At 46.3% G+C, this 17,362-nt stretch overlaps 1 protein-coding gene across 1 annotated transcript in view; it reads right to left on the bottom strand.

Moving 5' to 3' along the window:
- Positions 1-15,515, bottom strand: part of CARD11 (caspase recruitment domain family member 11) — a 308,118-nt gene extending 292,603 nt beyond the window's left edge. Inside the window, exon 1 of the mRNA XM_080980956.1 lies at positions 15,342-15,515. The gene's annotated coding sequence lies outside the window, so the exon portion shown is untranslated. The remainder of the gene's footprint in view (positions 1-15,341) is intronic.
- Positions 15,516-17,362: the final 1,847 nt, after the last annotated feature.

Here is a 17,362-nt window from a genome sequence, read left to right as displayed (position 1 = left end):
TTGTGTCAACGGAGCGTTGCAAAAGGCACCCACCCCCTCCTGCTTTCCGTAGAATCATAGGATTGTTGATTCAGGAGGGATCCCCAAAGGACATCTAGTCTAACCAAAAAAAATCCCAGCAGATGGCCACGCAACCTCTAACCAGCTCCTTAAATGCCAACCAATCCAGCGGCAACAGCAAGGAAGCCAGCTCTCCTAGTGCCAGAGTCCCACGGGGCCCCAGGCGACCTTCTGCCCCATCACCTGTTGTTGTTTTTAAAGCATAAAAGATGTAATCTCCGTGCTAAACCTTCACTCGTTTCCACTGAAACGGTACTAACAGGAAGTACGTGGGAGTGGCTGCACCACCAAGAAGCGAGCTGAAGTCGCCACAAGATCAGGCTACCCTAGTACGGAATCATCTATCTATTTATTAAATTTGCTGGTCGCTTTACCTTGCCCAAGGCAACCCAAAGCAACTTGCAAACTGTTACGGAAATTACGGGGGGGGGGGGGGCACATCTTTACAATTGTTAAATGTCACAAATATTATGCATAAAGGTATCCTTTCAACTTGACAGCTCAGGGAAGTTACCTAGCTTTAAAAATCATATAAAATCAACTCCTTAGCCAATTTCCTTCATTCCACTGCCAATTTGCTTCATTGCCCAAGGACTTGGAAACCACTTGGTCCCCGCCATAATCCCTTAAGCAGGAGGCCATGTATTCACAGGAAGGTACTCATAGGTGTCAATCGCTGGACAAAGGCACTCCTCCAGACTTGCCCAGGTGGCAGACTATGCAAACCAAAGTTCTACTGCCCCTTTGTAGTAGGTTCTTAGAATATACTTCCCAATACATATCCTATATCCGCCTGTTGCCCCAACACATTCCTCCTATGTTAATCATGTATAACCCTCCCCTTTTCTGATGTAGCAGTGATGTAGCGATGATGCTTAATGAGCCGTATGCTGGGATAAGATAGAAACTTTTAAAAGTCCTTGTCACCCCATCCTCAGGGTTCAAAATTCCTCTTTGAACCTGTTGCACAATAAACTTAGGTCTACAGCTATTTGCTCCGGTTGGTGGCTGGACTCCTTCCTTTATTCCGCAGGGACCCGTGGGCTCTGCCCGACCAGCTGGGTGACTGAGCAGCCTCGCACCTAGATTTTTCCGTAACACAACCAAACTGCAACGCCACAAAAAGGCCTATTGATATCAAATGGGTGCCTTCACTTTGCTTTTCCCGGCACCTGCTAAAAACATTTTTTTGTTTAGACAAGCCTACCCAAGTGTCTGGAATGCTGGTGTGTTTACACTTTGTTGCGTATTTTGATATTTTTGACTGTCTAAATTGCTTGATTTTATTGTTTTATTCCTTTTGTAAACCACATTGAGGTTTTTCCCTTTTTTTACAATCAAGCGGAATACAGTGGTACCTCTGGTTATGAACGCTTCAGGTTACGAGCTCCGCTAACCCAGAGGTAGCTGCTCCTGGCTGCGAACTTTTCCCCAGGATGCGAATGGAAATTGCGCGTCAGAGGCACACGCGCAGCGGGAAACCCCATTAGTGAAAGCGCACCTCAGGATAAGAACAGTTTCAGCTTAAGAACGGACCTCCGGAATGAATTAAGTTCATAACCAGAGGTACCACTGTATAAATTTTATGAAGTAAGTAAATAAAAAATTGAAACCTATGCGTTCTGAATATTTGCATTTGCGGGGAAGGGAAGCTGCGAAGCAGACATGGATTGCAAGAGATGCTGTGTGCGCAACCTTAAAGTTTTGAGGGTGCACATCCCCGAGAAAACACCCCAGTGCTCACTAAGGGACCTGGCTGGATGGCCCCTTGATCATCTCCACCTGTTTGCTTTGAAATGCAACATCTTTTCCTTGCCAAACTACAGAGGCTGCTTTGTGTAGCTGGAGAGCATCCTTGAAAGGGCTTCAGGGATGAGGAGGCAAAGCCTCTGCCGGCACAATGGCTGCGTCTGCTTCCCGAGGCCAGCCCTTTGTGAGAACAACAGTTTACAAAAGCCGCTTCTTCCTAATCTTTAGACAATGCTGTGTGTATATTTAACCTTTGCAACAAAAGCATGTCAAACATTTAGGGCCGGGGCGGGTGTGTGTCTCCAGACGCTTTACTCTGGAGTAGTTCCAGCGAAGTCGGCAGGCTGCTTTCAGAGGAATTGGCTGGAGAATTATAGCCTTGGACTGACATTTTCCATAATCTTCTGGTGATAGTTGATACGCTCCTCTTCCGCTGCGCGGCAGGCAGCAAAGGGACCTGATTAGAATGGGTTGTGCATCCTTTCTTCCTGCTGAGTCTATCGCACCTCGCCTGCATCCTTTTACAGCAGCGTGAAACTTGAATGTAAGGTTGCCAACTGTCCTACCTTGAGCCCTCAGTGCTGGGGTGCGGGAAACTTCCAGGGGCCACCTATAGATTCCTGCAATGCTTTATACATAGGGCTGCCTCTGAGGACGGTTCAGAAACTTCAGCTGGTGCAGAATTCAGCAGCCAGGTTGCTTACCGGGCCAAGGTGGTTTGAGCATACAATGCCAATTCTGGCCCGACTGCATTGGCTGCCGGTTAGTTCCTGAGCCCAATTCAAAGTGCTGGTTTTGACCTACAAAGCCTTAAACAGCTCAGGAGAGCAATACTCAAGGACCACCTCTCCCTATAGGAACTGACCCAGACCATGCAATCATCACCTGCAGCCCTTCTTTGAGCGGCTCCCCCATGAGCGGTCTGAAGAGTGGCAACCTAGGAAGCGGCCTTTTCTGTGGTGGCTCCCCATTTGTGGAATGCTCTCCCAGGAATGCTCGCTTGGTGCCTTCATTACATATCTTTAGGCGCCAGGTGAAAAAGTTTCTCTTCAACCAGGTGTCCAGCTGATTAGCATTCTATGGCCTTTGCAATGTGTCTGTGGGAGAGGAGTTATTATTGGTTTGTTTTTGTTCTGATTTTTACCACGTATTTTGTGCTTTTCATGAGCCTAGGACTTGCCGATCAGAAGGTTGGCGGTTCGAATCTCTGTGACGGGGTGAACTCCCGTTGCTCAGTCCCTGCTCCTGCCAACCTAGCAGTTCGAAAGCACGTCAAAGTGCAAGTAGATAAATAGGTACTGCTCTGGCGGGAAGGTAAATGGCGTTTCCATGCGCTGCTCTGGTTCGCCAGAAGTGGCTTAGTCATGCTCGCCACATGACCCGGAAGCTGTACACCAGCTCCCTCGGCCAGTAAAGCGAGATGAGCGTCGCAACCCCAGAGTCGGCCACGACTGGACCTAATGGTCAGGGGTCCCTTTACCTTTTTATATTGTAACTTTATGTTGTGAACCACCCTGACAGCAGCAGCAGCAGCAGCAGCAGAAGAAGAAGAAGAAGAAGAAGAAGAAGAAGAAGAAGAAGAAGAAGAAAGGCTAGAGGCAACAGTTGGCTGAGCAATGAAGGTGACTCTTGTCTTTGTACCAGATGTTGCTGGACATCTGTCAGGAGCTGCATGCTAACTGTGGGCGGGGCCAAAGCCAGAAGTGGGCGGGGCCAGAGCCCCCGAGTGGGTGGAGCTACTCCCATTCACTCTCTGTTTCCCCCCTCTTCCTCTGCTGCAGAGACGCAGTGCTCCTTCCAGTGCTTTGTATGGATTATTTTACGAGGGCGGTTGAAATTTCTCCATGGGGCTGTCTGTAGCCCTAGGGCCACAGGTTGCCGACCCTGCTCTAGTGAAAAGGGGCAAAACCCCGAGCAACTTTTGCAGGGAATCAAAGAGGAGAGAAAGAAGTGGAGAGACATGCTCCCCCCCTTTTTTACAACTCATTGGCTTCGTGCTACAGGTTCCAATTACGCACCTCTGAGAGCAACCCATTGTAACTCAAAAAGCCCGCAAAGATATTGGAAAACAGAAAGGCTAGTCTCAAAAAAATGTTCACCTCCATTAAAACTATTGACCCGAGCTGGAGGGGGTGGGGAGCAGCCTCTAAGCAGTGGGAACGTTCGCACAGGCAAGTAACTCTTAGGCGTTTCCACACACAAACATGTATCTATGCCTGTGAGCTTTCCATCAGCAGAACTGAAAATAAACTACCGAGCTTAAAAAATAATAATGAAAGGAGCAGTGGAGAGAAGGCAGTTTAATAAACCCAAGTCTTCGCAACAGAGGTCAATGCCAAAGTTCCCCACGACTAATAAAACAGCAAAAGGCTGGGAGCTATACAACTTGTTTACATGGTCTGGGGACGCAGAGTTGCTGTCCATCTGTTATCCTGATGGAACGTCCTGTTATGGGCTTTGAGGCAGCAGAAAGCGAAGCGAAGGGGAGGCTTTGCGAAGGAGCCTGACCATCAAAACCAGCGGGATTCATTATTCTGGTCTCAAGGATATCAAGAAATATCTAAACTAAGTCAATCACCTGTTGAGGCTTTTCCACAGCTGAAGACACGGACGCAACATGGGAGCTCCCCACTCTAAAGAGCTTTTGACGTGGATGTTAGCTGCAGACTGGATTTTGGTAGCCCAGCAATGGGAAATCATGAAATTGCCTAAAGGGGAACAGCGATTGGTGCACCCGCTACCCCAGGAGTCAGGGTGTATAGGACTCAAGGCCACCCAAGTCCTTTGGGGACCTGAGGCATGAAATCCCACAATCACCTCTCCTGTTCTCCAGCAGTAAAAATGCAACAATAAATTCAACACCTAAGAATTTGCTTTTGACATGGGTGTTGGCTGCAGCTAGGATTTCAATAGCCCAGAATGGGAAAACGGTGAAATATTGGCATTTCTCTGTGTGGTATAAGAACTTACGGACTTTGGCTATTGTGTGTGGGGGGAATCACACATAAACTGTGTGTCTCCAGAGGGAAGGAGGGTCCAGAATGCATTTATGTCATTTGGTGGGACATTATTATGCTTCGGACTTAGATGCTCAACATTCACCATCCACACCAGCTCGGGAAATATGGGTGTCCTGATTTACATTGGTGTGTCCCCATTTATTCACTCCTGTCTCAGTGACATCTATGCAGAATGACCACTGGGAGGAGCGCAGAGAGAAGAAATGCCATGATGCATCTGCAGCAGCACAACTGGACGCCTTCATCTGCCCCAGCTGCAACAAAACATGTCTCTCCCATATCTGCTTCTACAGCCACAGCAGGCTCTGCAACCTTCCTCTGTGAAGGCGCACTCCTTCATTGTCTCCCGAGACAGACGAATGCGGATCAGTTTCTTTCTCTTACTACTTATTGTTCGCTTGCTTTGTATATAATAATACTAATAATAATACTAATATTAATAATTATTTTTTATTTATATCCCGCCCTCCCCAGCTGAAGCCGGGCTCAGAGCAGCTAACAACAGTAAAAATAACACAGTTTACATAAAATCATAATCATTTAATTGAAATACAGTGGTCCTCAGGTTAAGTACTTAATTCGTTCTGGAGGTCCGTTCTGAACCTGAAACTGTTCTTAACCTGAAGCACCACTTTAGCTAATGGGGCCTCCCGCTGCCACTGCGCGATTTCTGTTCTTATCCTGAAGTAAAGTTCTTAACCCGAGGTACTATTTCTGGGTTAGCAGAATCTGTAACCTGAAGCATCTGTAACCTGAAGCGTCTGTAACCTGAAGTGTATGTAACCTGAGGTACCACTGTACATTCTAAAATCAATGCGTTCTAAAATCAATTCAGAGTCAAATTAATGGCAACCATTGGGCTAGAGTTGTATGAAGATTACAAAAGGAGGGGGGTAATGTGATGTAACACCCTGCTACTGCACTATTGGGTTGTTAAAACATCATAATAATCCAGCAGGATCCAAGCATGGCATGCTGAGGAATTTGGTAACAGAGACTGGAACTGCCTCTGGAGAGGCTGCCCAGCAGGCGAAAGCAGCCTTCCCCAACCTGGTGCCCTGCAGATATTTCGGGAGCACAGCTCCCATTAGCCCAGTCGGCACCATCAGCCGTGCTGTACACTCACATGGTTCCCCTTGGCTGCAGGTGGGGCAGAAATCCCATTCAGATCTACTGAATCGCACAACAAGTGAATCTCCGTCAGAATTTCCACTTCTCCATTTTTATTTTTTGCAATGTGCTTCTCCATCCAGGGCCATCTTTACCTGGGGGTGCAAGAGGTGCAGGGCAGCTGGGCGCCCATTTCTGGGGGGCACTAGGTTCTTAACTATCTACCTGTTATGAAATAATAAATAATTTTGATCAAGCTAGAAAAACAAAATACATATATACCTAGGTATTACCAAAATATATGCCTACTGTTTCACTAAAGGACTTTCGACTTTGTGCGCTCATTTACCAAAGACGCACTGCACCAGTGGCAGTGCTCGTCATTGACAACAGCACGTGAAATTAACTCTTACATCAAAATATTATGTTACTTATTGTATTGAGCTGCTATGCGGCAGCAGGGTCAGTGGCACCTTTGACACCTTTGGGGGTGGCTAAAGTAAAATTGGGGGCACTGGGCAGATCTTTGCACCCCGGCGGTGTATATGCTAAAGACGTCACTGTCTCCAGCCAATCAATGTGTGCAAAAATCTGCATGTTTGGGTGAAGCATGCATAAAGATGTAAAAAAATAACATCCCAAAATGCATTCTATTCAGGGGAATTCCTTGCAAAAATGCACATATTGAGAGAAATTTGCACTAAGACGCTGATGAATTTTTATGAGCACTTTAAAGAATAGTAAGAAAGTAAATCACAAACTGATATTTGAATGTGGAGAATGGGAGAATGTGAAACTGAGAGAAGCCAAAATCAACAGATTCCCAAACTGACAGATTTGGTGGTTTTAGAGACTTATTTATAGTGACTTATTTATTTATTTAATTTCATTTATTGCCCCCCCCTTTCTCCGAGGAGCCCAAGTTGGCGTTCATGGTTATCCCCCCTCCTAATTTAATTCCCACAGCACCCCTGCAATGTACCGTAGGTTAGCAGTAACATCAGCAGTAACATCTAGACCATGGGAGCATTTCAGCCCTGTTCTTGAGTTTGTTTAAAATCTAAAACAGCTTATCTTGTATTAATTTCTTTGAATTTGTACTATTTAGGTTTTTTAAACCTTTTTATAAAGGCAATAGTAGAATTTTCACAGCTGAGTTCTCAACTGTTTATTACTGTGCTTGGCTTTCTTTAAGTTGGGCTGTGTCTAAAACTTGCCCTTGAGGTTTTCAAACCTTTTTTGTAAAGTCAGTATTAGAAACTGTGCCTTTGAGTCCTTAATCCTTTATTACTGCGCTTTGCTTCACCTAGGTCGAGTTAGGATTATAGTACTTCAGAATTTTTGAGAGTTTTACCCCCTTTTTTTGAATTTTGGTCATTTAAGGTTTATGATTCCTCTATTTCCTTCTGAGGAAACTGAATAGTTCAGTGAAATGAGGTTTGTAGCCGGCATCCTGTTAAGGCTTTGTTCAATTTTAGGTTTTTCTAATTTTTTCCTTAACTTTTTGATTTTTATTATTTAGTTTATTTCCATAAGATAAAATTTCTAGTTGATTACTTCTCGTTTCAGGGATTTTCACGATATTTCATTTGTTTTCTGCAATGTAGGTTAGGCTGAGAGAGAGGCAGTTGACTGACTTCCCAGGTCACCCAGTGAGCTTCAGGCCCGAGTGTGGGATTCGAACTCTGGACTCTCCCAGGTCCAAGCCTGGCACTCTAACCATTAAGTGCAAACTCTGTCTTACTAACTGTCTTGCCTGTGAGGGCTCAGCCCCAGAACCTGTTTCCAAGCCCAGGGTGCAGCCTCGAAACGCATGAAACAACTGCAGAGAGGAGAGTGCCTCTGAGCATGTGCAGGGACTCTCTGTACACAAATGCATCCCGAGGCTTCACAGACTAACTAGCAAGGCTATGTCTTCCCCGCAGGCCGGCCGGCATCGTCCTTTTCCTCTTTTGCCTGCGATCAAGGGAAGCGAAAGGGAGAGGAAGCACGTGGGCGAAATATCGTCGCTGGGGAGGAAGCAGCAGTGAGAGTTCTGCTAGCAAAATAATCACAGCGGGGCCTGCAGTTAAGAGCGCGGCAAACTGTGGGAAGGAGAGAAGAGTGTGTGGGAGGCCAGAAGAAAGAAACAGAGAAGAGGAAGAAGACGAGATTGTGAATGAGTAACATGCAAAGGGACTATTTATAGGACAAAGTCTGTGTCACACATCCTTTCCCGAAAGGGAAGCACAGCGAGGGAGGGAAAATGTCCCCCCCCCAGCTGTGTGTCTGAGGATCAAAACATCCTTTCCCCAGTTCACCTTGCCCCAACCACGATCTCATTTATTTCTATTAATTTAATAAAAGTGTATGCAGCTTTTCAAGAAAACCTCTTCCCAAGCCACATGCAAGGGAAAGTGCGTAGCTCAGGGGGTTAGAGTATATTCTGGATGGTGGCTAATGGATTGAGGTTGAATCCTGACAAGACAGAAGTACCGTTTTGGGGGGACAGAGGGCGGGCGGGTGTGGAGGACTCTCTGGTCCTGAATGGGGTAACTGTGCCCCTGAAGGACCAGGTGCGCAGCCTGGGAGTCATTCTGGACTCACAGCTGTCCATGGAGGCGCAGGTCAAATCTGTGTCCAGGGCAGCTGTCTACCAGCTCCATCTGGTATGCAGGCTGAGACCCTCCTTGCCTGTGGACTGTCTTGCCAGAGTGGTGCATGCTCTAGTTATTTCTGGCTTGGATACTGCAGTGCGCTCTATGTGGGGCTACCTTTGAAGGTGACCTGCAAACTAATCCAGAAAGCAGTAGCTAGACTGGTGACTGGGAACAACCGCCAAGACCATATCTTGAAAGACCTACACTGGCTCCAAGTACGTTTCCGAGCACAATTCAAAGTGTTGGTGTTGACCTTGAAAGCCCTAAATGGCCTCGGTCCAGTATACCTGAAGGAGCGTCTTCACCCCCATCGTTCCGCCTGGAAACTGAGGTCCAGCTCCTTCTGGCAGTTCCCTCCCTGTGAGAAGACGCCTGCTCCTTGGGAGAAAGGCGATGGCAAACCTAGACAGCATCTTAAAAAGCAGAGACATCACCTTGCCAACAAAGGTCCGTATAGTTAAAGCCATGGTTTTCCCAGTAGTGATGTATGGAAGTGAGAGCTGGACCATAAAGAAGGCTGATCGCCGAAGAATTGATGCTTTTGAATTATGGTGCTGGAGGAGATTCTTGAGAATCCCATGGACTGCAAGAAGGTCAAACCTCTCCATTCTGAAGGAAATCAGCCCTGAGTGCTCACTGGAAGGACAGATCGTGAAGCTGAGGCTCCAGTACTTTGGCCACGTCATGAGAAGAGAAGACTCCCTGGAAAAGACCCTGATGTTGGGAAAGATTGATGGCACAAGGAGAAGGGGAAGACAGAGGATGAGATAGTTGGACAGTGTTCTCGAAGCTACGAACATGAGTTTGACCAAACTGCGGAAGGCAGTGGAAGACAGAAGTGCCTGGCGTGCTCTGGTCCAGGGGGTCACGAAGAGTTGGACACGACTAAACGACTAAACAACAACAACAAAACACCACCAAAAATATCTCAAAACAACATTAAGAAAGATGACTAATAATGAAGATGACAAACCCTAATCTTGCCTAGGTGGCCTTTGGCAAAGTACCAGTTCCCCAGCTTACAGCATTCGGATGATCCTACATAGCTCAGTTGGTTAGAGTGTGGTGCTCATAGCGCCAAGGTTGCAGGTCCGATCCCCGCATTGGACAGCTGCATATTCCTGCATTTCTGGGGGTTGGGCTAGATGATCCTCAAGGTCTCTTCCAACTCTACAGTTCTATGATTCTATGATCTATGATCCTACTTGCAGGATGCTGGAAGGCAGAGTCAGCCAGAAGATAGATCTACAATAGTACAGTGGTACCTCAGGTTACAGATGCTTCAGATTACATATGCTTCAGGTAACAGACTCCGCTAACCCAGAATTAGTACCTTGGGTTAAGAACTTTGCTTCAGGATGAGAACAGAAATCACGCAGCGGTGGCACGGTGGCAGCGGGAGGCCCCATTAGCTGAAGTGGTGCTTCAGGTTAAGAACGGTTTCAGGTTAAGAACGGACCTCCGAAACGAATTAAGTTCTTAACCCGAGGCACCACTGTATATGACTCATAAGTGTTTGCCAATGGCAACAGTGGCAACAAAACTCTTTCCTCCCCAAGTCCCAGGCTCCTGAAACGAAGGGTTTTCCCAGACTGATGTTGCTTTCGGGGTGGGAGTCCTACACACACAGACAAAGTCAGGTTGCACAATTATAATTGATTGGGAGGTCTTGCGAAACAGACCCGCTTCCCTAAAAGATCAGACTTTTTTTGGAGTAAGGAAATTGACAGGGAGATGCACTGGTAAGTCTGAGATAACTGTGCTCATTAAATAGCTGGAGCTGCCTACTCTTCCTGAAGACAAAGTGGTACATATACAGGCCATGTGAAAGTGCCCCAAGAATGCTTGGGGGTGGGGGTGGAGAGTGGATCTCAGTTCTGTAATCTCAGTCCTGATTCTGAAATCGGTGCTAGGAACTCAGATAGGGATATGTTGGGAATTACCTCCTTCACTTGAGCCGCCGTATCTGCCATCACCAACTGCCCTGCACCCACCCAGCCCTGGCGATGGTTGATGGACTTTAGGATTCTAGCAAAATATAGATCCCGCAAGCCTGAAGCCTGCGCACCCCATTCTGACAGCGACCATTTAGGCCTGGTCTGCATGCACAGGTGCGAAAGCAGAGATGGTGGAATGAATTGCATCGCTGCAGACTGTGGGTGGGGAATGTCATTTCTGAATGCTACATAAAACAAAAACAAAAAAACTGACTGTAAAGAGAAAACATCAGCTTCTACTTCTGCCTTTTCCTGCTGCTAATTTTCTACTTGCAGGCTCCCTGCTGTTTTTGTACTATAGCAAATAATTTTCAACAGCCTGATTTCCCACTTGCAGTCTGAGGTGGTACAGTCCATGCTGCCCCCTCCATTAATTCTAACCTTGGGCTCTCTGTTGCCCATGTAGACCAGACCCAGGGTCCTGCATGCCAATGGTTTTCAAGGAACAGTCTTTACCAAAGGTGTCATGGGCTTTGAAGACACTCGAACTCAGGACGCAAGGGAGAAACATGATAAGAGGAAGGCACGCTTGGCAAATCCATACCGCGATCAGCTCCCACCCAGAAACTAATGTACCCACTGGGGAATGATGTGTGGATCCAGAATTGGCCTCGACAGTCACTTGCGGACTCACTGTTAAGACCATGTTTATGGAAGACAATCTTACTCGGCTGCTAGGGATCACCAAAGAAACGTTTTTTGTTTTTTTTAAATGATATTTATTGGGAATTTAAAGTTACAGAAAAGAGAAAAGAAAGAAAAGCAAAGAAAAAAGAGATTAAACAATACTAATCAATAAAAAGAAAATAAAAAGTACCAAACATACCATACAGCAAAATCAAAAACAAGAACAAAAAAATAAATTTAAAAACAAATCCAATATTCCCATACCCTTATCTTCATTAACTTATTTCCTCGACCTCCTCACACCTCCCTTTTTTGTATTCTAATTATTAATTATCTCAGCAAATCCTTTCCATCTTTCACTGTATTCTGTCCTTTAGTTGTCTTAATTTATTTTAGCCTTATCTTACCATAAAAAACCCTAAAACTTAAAAACTTATTTATACATAACTCCTTATAACATTTATACTAAAGCCTAATAGTTTCATTCCAAGATTTTCCTAACAGTCATTAATTTTGCAATATTTCTCTAAATGAACTTTTAAACTTTCTGCCAATCTTCATCCACCGTCTCTTCTTCCTGGTCTCAGGTTCTGTCAGTCCTTTCTATCTGTTCCATCTAGTCCATCAACCTGGTGATCTTATGTCCGAGGCTCTTAACTCTTTTCCATGTCCCTTCTGCAGATCTTCTTCATAATTGTACCTGCACTTTACTTTGTCTTCTGCTGGTCTTGTTCTTAATTTCCTTCCTTTGTCTCTGAGGAGTAGATCTCGGGGGAACAACCTAAGAGTGTCTTTATCCCTTCTCGGCCGGTCACCAAAGAAAGGTTTTCAAAGAGTGCACCGGGGAACAGGATCAGTGAGAAACTCAGGAATGGTGGCAGAGCTTCCCTGAAAGGCAACTTGCCCACCACTCCTGATTTTCTCTGTGCAGCATGAAGCAATGGCTGCGTTGTAGGAAGTGTGCTGCTTTTGTGGTGGGGATGGTGAGGACCAAGAGGCACCCTGCAGCTGTGGTGGACAGACCTCAAGCTTGCGGTGGGATCGTCTTCCTTCCTTTTTACAAGAACTCTCATGGTCTACCAGAAAAGAGTCAGATACAAAATGCTGGCTCAGTGTCAGGTACTAGAATGAGCCACACAATGGGCTGGTCTCAGGGACGGATTTAGCTACTGAAGGTAATGGGGCCCTTTATATGTCTAGCTATCCTTTGTCAACAACAAATTGTCGCTGGTTTTGTGTGTTGAATATATGCTATATGGTATTTTATGGACCTAATAGGTATCCAAAGCCATTTGCACATAACAAAATATGTATTTTATCTTACATTTTAGAAATGTACATCCAGTTGTTTTTTTCCTTTAAATTTTGGGGGCCCCTAAGCTATAGCTTGTTTAACTTATATGTAAATCCGGCACTGGCTAGTCTGTATCTACAAGAACAGATCAACATCTGAATTCTTAAATTATCAGGGTTGCTAAGCTCAAAGCAGCCAGCGGAGTTGAGCAAAGATCTTGCCAAAGACAACCAGGTAATGCTCCTATTTTACAGGGGGCTGAAAAACAGGCAATTATTTGTCTATGTCCAATATTGTTCAATTTTGTTAACATGTTTAGAATCAGAAAGGCTTGCCGATCTACTGCAGATCGCCCAGTGATCTACCCGATAGACGTCAAATCTGCTTTCTGTCAGCTTATGCCTTGGAACATGCTCAAGAATGAACTGCAACATTCAGGAATCTCTTGAAAGAAAAAGGTGTCTGGCCAAGAAAGCCTGAAAAGGACAGCCATGTGATAGGAAGCAATTCAAACTCTCCAAGCTCATGTGCATACAATCTACAGAGGCCACTTGTCAGAATTGCCTCTTTCCCACCTCCTTTTGCTCCTTCTCTTCCTCTTCCTTGCAGTTGCTGTTCCTTTGGAAGCATCTGGAGTGGCAAGATAGCCTTGCTTGTTTTCCGCCAGGTTGCCGAAGTGCCAAAGGAAGAGGTTAATTTGTGCCATGTCTTAGGTCCCCCGTGCATGTGCTCAGTGCCAACACTCAACTCCAGAATGCACCAAGTGCCCCTGAGCAGACACAGAGGGAATTTCCCCTTGCAAAGGAACAAATGCAGAGTCATAGATTGTCAGAGCTGGAAGGGACCCTGGCAGCCTAGCCCTTTTACTCAATGCAGGATCTTGCAGTAACAGCAGCCCTGGCAGATGACCCAGTCTAGCCTCTGCTGAAATGCTTCCAGCCAAGGAGAGCAGGATGCCCCTGGAGGCTGGCTGCTCCCACTGCCCAGGATCTCTTAGCAGCAGGAAGCCTCTCCTAACCTTTAGCCAAAATCTTCAATTTCCATTCTTTGGCCCTCTGAAGCAACAGATAACACGCTTGGCCTGTCCTGCGTGACAACCCTATCACACAGATATTTAAAGATCACTGTCGTGATAGACACACCACACATTTGAAGCACATGGCTTCCCACAAATAATCCTGAGAACGGCTCTTTGTGAGGGTGCTGTGAGTGGTAAACTACAGTTCCCGTGGTCTTTGGGGACGAAATCATGCCTCACCTGATTCTTCTCTTCTCTGGGCTTGAACACAGTCAGCTCTTTCTACCGCTCCTTATAGGACTGGTGCACATCAAAAATTAAGGTTCCAAATGATGCTCTGGTATTTCCACACTAGCCCACTTAACAAATTAATTTTTAAGATTGTTAATATTTTTATTTGTGTTGCAATTTTAAATTGTTGTAAGCCACTCCATGTGGTGCAGGGGCACAAGAAGAGTGGAACAGAAATGTTATGTATAAATGAATGAATGAATGAATGAATTAATGAATTTTTAAAAACCTCTTACAGATGAATTGAGTCATGCATGTACAAGTCCCGTTGAGTCTGACTCATGAAGACTATTTCAGTTTAGGAGAGACTTGCTGTCGCACCGATGATGGTGATGGTAGACAGATGAATTGTCATCGATCTGCCTCTTTTATGAAGGATAACAGGGCAGATCCCTGCCCCAAAGACCTTACAATCAGGGGAGACAAGGGAGGAAAGGAAGGAAAATAGGAGGAGGATGTAAACCATCCAGAGATTTTGTTACACTAAGTGATCATTTTGAAAAATAGATAAACAATAAGCTCTTGCGCCAGCTTTCATAAGGGAGGGAACCCTACTTTCAGTTAGATATAGATATGCTTAGTTACATCAGAGAATGGGGACTTGCGGTGCAAGGCTAATCACGCCTATTCAGAAGGAAATCCTATTAAATTCAGTGGGGCTTATTCCCAGGAAAATGGAGTTAGGATTCCTGCCTAAAGCCAGGGGAAACTCTGGGATACCAGCACCTTCTCTTCTGTAGTAAGTGAGAAGATCTTTCCCACTGTGCCCACTTGAAATGTGAAGGCCAAGTTCTCCAGCTGATGGAGGCAATTTCAGTGACTTCCAGGTGATTTCTGGGTTTGGGGAGGGGAAGAGGAAATCTGCTGTCGGTTGTAGTCAAAGTTCAAATTGGGAGTAATAACTAGGACTGTGGGCGTTTCTCCACCACTTTGATCTGCAGAACCGGCCCTCTTACTGGCACCACATAATATTCCTTCTACATTGGTAATAAATCAATCTTTAATTGTAGCAACGGCCCTTTGGAACTCCCTGCCTATTGACTGTATCATTTTTGGCACCTGCTAAAAACACCTGCTTTTTCTTTAGACGAGCCTGTCCAGCCAGGTAGCATACTGACATGTGCTTTTTATCACTGACTTAGAATTTTTAATAGTTGTTTTTAACTGCTTCTGCCCATAATTTTATTGCTTTCTTCTTTTTGTAAACCACTTTGAGGTTTTTTCCTTTTTAAAAAATCAAGCGATGTATAAATTTTATGAGATAAATGAAATAGACCAATAACTCTCCGCCACTGCCTGCTTCCTGAACGGCGCTGCTGGGCTTACTCCGGAGTAGGCATGCCACGCTGCCCAGGACTGAGCAAGCGAGAGTGGCCAAAGATTATTTTGCCAATCCTTAACCACGTGCGCCAGGAAGAGAGTCCATGATCGGTCCCATAAAGATCGCATTGGAACCGAGCTTCCCAGCCAGTTTTTACTTCGGTATTGAAAGAGAAACAAAATTTGAAGCAGAATCGGAAGCGAAGCGGATCTTACCGGCTCTGGTGTCTTTGTCAATTTTCTTCGCGAGCCGGGCTGCCTGCCCAGAGGGTGATCCTGGAGCGCATCCTTGGCGCTTGTTGCTGCTCGGATCCGACGCGAGGCAGTTGCTGGCAGAGGAACGGAGTCAGCCGCGCTGGGGACGCCCGACGGAGGGGCGCGGATGAGGCATCGCGGAGAGAGGCCGGGAGGCGGGGTAAGAGGGAAGGAGGGTGTCGGGGAGAAGAGGCAGGAAGCCGAGTTGCAGAAAAACTTCAAAAGAGAAGTGCGCGCACAGGCGCGCGCAATCACCTTGACACATTGAGAAGAGCGCTACAGTCCGCGACAGCGCGCTTGGTACGCGGGAAGCGTTGCAACCAGGGCGCGCAAAGCAGAGCAAAAACGCTTGGGGTGTGTGTGTCGGATTTTCCAAGGGGCCACCCTGGGATACCGCCCCCCTAATCTTTCTCAGCCTCCTCTATAGCTGACAGGGAGAGGCTGGCTGCTTCTGTGAACCTCATTTATTTTATAAAATTTATACACCGCTTGACTGCAAAAAAGAGAAAACCTAAAAGCGGTTTACAAAAGATAAAACGGTGAAATCAATTTTTTTTAAAAATCAACACTACTTTAAAACATGCGGAAGTTAAAATACTAAAGCAGATTAAAATCACCTAGACTTTCTAAGCATTTTGTCTTGATAGGAATGTGTTTCGAAGGAGCTGAAAAGAGTACAGGGAAGAAGGTGCCTTCTTGATCTCAAAAGGCTCCGAGGGTCATTTTGCTGCGCTCTAAAACATTTGCTAACTCCAGTGCTTTTCTTCTAGGAAAAACGGTGCTGGTTCTGCGTACCTGTGAGTACCCCCAGGAAAAAAGCACCGGCTAACCCTCTTAGTTTTGTGGCATTCCTTCACTTACATTGCCAATGATCACATCTATGCTTGAATGGCAGTTGCAATCTAGTCTGTATTTGTCATGCTCACCTTTCCAGCTGCTGGAGGATAATTTTGCTGTCCTCTGAAACAGGCATCCCCAAACTCGGCCCTCCAGATGTTTTGGCACTACAATTCCCATCATCCCTGACCACTGGTCCTGTTAGCTAGGGATGATGGGAGTTGTAGTCCCAAAACATCTGGAGGGCTGAATTTGCGGATGTCTGCATGTCTGCTCTGAAACATCCACAGGCTCTTGTGGTTTTGTAACTCTCCTTCTGTTACATAGCCAACTGCCTCTGTTTTTATGGCAGCTCCAATCTAGCCTGCCGTGTGTCCTTGCAAGAATGCCATGTGGCCTAAGACTGGGTGTGCGTACTACATTTCCCACCTGCCAAGGCCAAGACAGGCCCCTCTCTGCCGGCACAGTGACAGGGGAGACGTGGTTTCAAGAGCCAGATTGGCTGTGGGTCCTGTGCCCTTTGAGGCAACCTTTCACAGGGGGCCATGAGGAAAGGCCTGAAATGGTAACTTCTGCCTTTTTAGGGGCCCTGGAAGTTATTTTGCATGGACAGTCCCCCAAACCCTGGGCTGCCCCCCGTGTGGAATAACCACTCAAGACAATGTGCTATGGGATTAAAATTGGCCACAACTTTATTATATTTCAGATGTGGGTAGACCTTGGCTCAGGCATTGGGCGTTTATCCCTCCCAGTTCCCCGCCAGGGATCTGGAGAACATCAGGGTTATCCAGTGTGTGTGTGTGTGTGGGGGGTGGATCTGGAGAACATATGTTCAAGCAGAGAGAGCCTGCCCCCGTTACACCACCGTCGTAGAGGAGAGCAATGACGACCTCTAGGCATACGGCCAAAGCCTCCCCTCAAACAACCCCTTTAACGGGGAACCCTGGTATCACCTCAGCAAAGAGGAAGGGGGCGTGGGTCACTGCTGCACGCCCCCCCCCCATTCAGGGAAGATAGACTAAAGGATTCTGCCCAAGGCCTGATACCGCCAAAGTTGTGATGTTTTGCTACAGGAAAGGCAAACCTGCCAATGCAGGGGAATTCCTTTCCGGCCTTCAACAGCGACCTTGACGTAGCAGCGCCCG

Source organism: Podarcis pityusensis (assembly GCF_964106645.2).
Source record: "Podarcis pityusensis genome assembly, chromosome: 14".
NCBI classification, from domain to species: Eukaryota; Metazoa; Chordata; class Lepidosauria; order Squamata; family Lacertidae; genus Podarcis; species Podarcis pityusensis.
This window is presented reverse-complemented; position numbering and strand designations above follow the sequence as displayed.